The 3,096-nt window shown below is 44.0% G+C and overlaps 1 pseudogene; it reads right to left on the bottom strand.

Moving 5' to 3' along the window:
• Window positions 1-461: 461 nt before the first annotated feature.
• LOC115326280 lies at window positions 462-1,607 on the bottom strand (annotated as a pseudogene).
• Window positions 1,608-3,096: the final 1,489 nt, after the last annotated feature.

Raw genomic sequence — 3,096 nt, 5'->3', positions numbered from 1 at the left:
GATTTTGAGTGTGTGTGTGTGTGTGTGTGGGGGGGGGGGGGGGGGGGCTGAAGTCAAGCATTTGTTTTTGTAATTTTATTATAGGAGACAAGGGCTGTAGCCGAATTTCTGTTGTTTTATTTTCCCTCACTGTTTGATTAAAATCAAATATTATTTGCATTAAGTTATTTATTTGGCATGTGCAATCACTTTTCCTTCCTGCTTTATAACAACAGTAGGGAGTTTTAGTGGCTCGTACGCAATACAATTGCGGGTCGGAAATGCACAAGTGTAGAACGCAATATTGCGTTTTGCGCATCCACTTTCCGACCCTCAAAGCTTTTACGTACGATCCAATAAAACTCTATAATATCGCAAAAATGCTTACGCATAGTGCTTCAGACAATATCAAAATTTTTACAAGGATACACAGGATTGCAAAATTGAGTTTGCGGAGAATCGCGTTTCTTATTCTTCAAATGTTAATTCATCCAAAAAGACATCCACGCTATGAAATGAACGAGTATAACCAAGATAATTACATATATACAATGGCATATTAATACATATTTTGAAAATGTGCACAAAAGCGCGATGAAGGAAACAGATCCATATATAGGCCCCAAAGCCACGTGTGCTGATCGCCTCGGGGAAGACCAAAGGTCGCCGTCCGCTTTGCAGTCCTGGAGACAAATTCCTTGATGATGTCGTCCAGGTTGAGCTCGACGCTCTTCCTTTTTTGAATGTACAAAATAAGGAGGTGTGTTAGCCTCCCCTGACTCAAGCGGCTGCATAGATACATTTTAATTCGGCGTAAGGTTCTAAACGAGCGCTCCCCCGAATAGACAGATGCAGGCACAGAATGAAGAAGTTTCGTATATTTTACGACTTGGTCCGGGAGGTCACAAATTTCGTCGGATTTTGCCTGTAGTGTCCTCAAAATGGTGTCAATGGTGAGGGAATCAAGGTTGCATAAAAAAGTCGGCAAAAGTAAAAACTGCGCAAAGAGTCGGGCCAGATCAAAATCACATGCATGCACTCCTAAAGCCTCTTTCAGGTCATCTGTTGTGAACTGTCTTCCCCCGGCAGCGTTAATCAAGGTACTCCCTAGTTTTACTAGCCTGCTTCATACCAGGCTGTTCAAACCGCAGTTGAGTTTCACTCATAATGAAGTCTACAACCGCAAAGTACTCCTTTCGTAACGCTGCCTTGCAATCAAGTACAACTGGCGAGAAGGTTTGTTGCTCATTTCAAGCCTTTTTGGTGGTTTTGTCGGCCTTGCGCTGCGAGGGTCCTTCAAACCTAGCCGCATTGCAATTGAGCTCGCGCGGTCCCACAACTCTTCAAACGCGACTTCAGACCGCAGACGCGACAATGCCTCGCAGAGATTCACCGCAGCCTCTTTGATACCCATGCGGCGCGAAACGTTGAACGTTGCAGTACCCTCGCAAGTTCTTCGCATGGATCGAACAAAGCTATAGAAATGTTTATTCCTAGCAGCGTTTCAAACATTTTCAAAAGCCTCTCATAACCCTTCAAAATGGCTGCAATTGAATATTCCTCTTGTAGCAGCTCGTTCAGTGTCTCCTGAATTCATAGTTTTCAGCGAACCTTTTCATTGACTTCATTCTGACAGTGCACCTTGTTGAGCAAAGCGGAAGAAGGTCATTTGGCGTATGTCCTGCCTCTTCCGCTGCCTCGCTGATTACAATAGATGAATAAACAGCTTTGCGTTTCTTCGAAGTGGCGTTTCTTCGAAGACCTGACAGTGCTGGACTAGACACCACTTAATATCTTTTGATCAGTGTGTGTCTTGTTTGAACCTTCCTTCTCTTTCTTCCTTCTCTCTCTCTCTCTCTCTTTCCCTTTTCTTTTGTTTCTCAGACCGGGACTGGCAGGCCCCCATTAGAAGGAGTGGCCACACTGTTCCGGTCTTCCTTCCCCCTCCCCTTTCTTGGTTTTAAAATAAATTTCAACGCTTACACACACATTAATCAACGTGCCAGAAGGATAAGTAGGCTAATTATTGTAAATGTTTATTTCTTTCCTCAGTACTGTATACCCAAAGCAAGTGCCAACAGAGCATAAACAAAAATTTGCCGAGAAAACACAAAAATGAATACAGTATAAAAAAAAAAAAACATCATCACATCGAGGGAACGTTCAGATTTGTCATAAAAAATTCGACATTGGCATTACCAACAATGTTCGTTGGCCTACCACAAAAAAAAAAAAAAAAAAAAATCACGCACATTTGGATATATTGGTTAAATATTAATAGTCACTGATTTACCTCAAAATTCGTTCAATACATGGATAGACACATCTGAACTAGAAATCCTAATTGCAAGTCGCAATATTTTTTTCTTCGCGAAGTTGTTGAATTTTAGAAATAGGACTGAAAGGCTGAGTGGTTCTACTGGCAATACGGAAAACTTGACTCCCTCCTGCGTGGCTCCGGACCAAAGTCTCAGCCCTATCCCCGTGTGGGTCGGGTGTTAGCTAGGTGACGCCGACAAGGTTCGACCAGAGGAAAAGTGGCGACTCCCTCGTCGGGGGGAGGAGGCGGGGGGGGGGGGGGGGGTGACGTTTTCAGGTTTTTTACCCGATCCCCCGAAGGTCCGTCTGGCGATCATCTTCATGACTTGATGATAGAGAGACGCATTGGCTTGAAAAGGGAAAGGGGAAACCAGGTTTTAGTCATCGTTTTTAGGCTAGGTGGCGCAAGCTACCGGCCGTTACAAAGGGTACAGCCGTTGTCATCCATCCATCCATCCAACGTCATAGGGGGACTAATGGAAGCGCCGGTACAGCTTCTTTCAGACGGGTTACAAGAATTATGACGGTGTGAAAGAAATGCTGGGAATATAACGCCAGCAAAGTGAGGGGGGGGGGGATGAAACGCACAAAATATTGTTTTTAGACTGCCTGCTCGATTTGCAAGTTATACTATTTGTTATGGCAAACCACTGGAGAGCACAGAAAAATTTGAATGTTGGTTTTGGGCATAAATTCAGCGATAATTAATATCATGCGAGAAGACTAGACCCTGGATGAATTGATAGATGCATGGGTGCTAACGGCTCTATCTGTTATAGCGGGTGGTAGCTTGCTCCA

This window comes from Ixodes scapularis, unplaced genomic scaffold, assembly GCF_016920785.2.
Source record: "Ixodes scapularis isolate PalLabHiFi unplaced genomic scaffold, ASM1692078v2 PGA_scaffold2__306_contigs__length_199485367, whole genome shotgun sequence".
NCBI classification, from domain to species: domain Eukaryota; kingdom Metazoa; phylum Arthropoda; class Arachnida; order Ixodida; family Ixodidae; genus Ixodes; species Ixodes scapularis.
The sequence above is the reverse complement of the archived record's forward strand: the minus strand, read 5'-3'. Positions and strand labels throughout refer to the sequence as shown.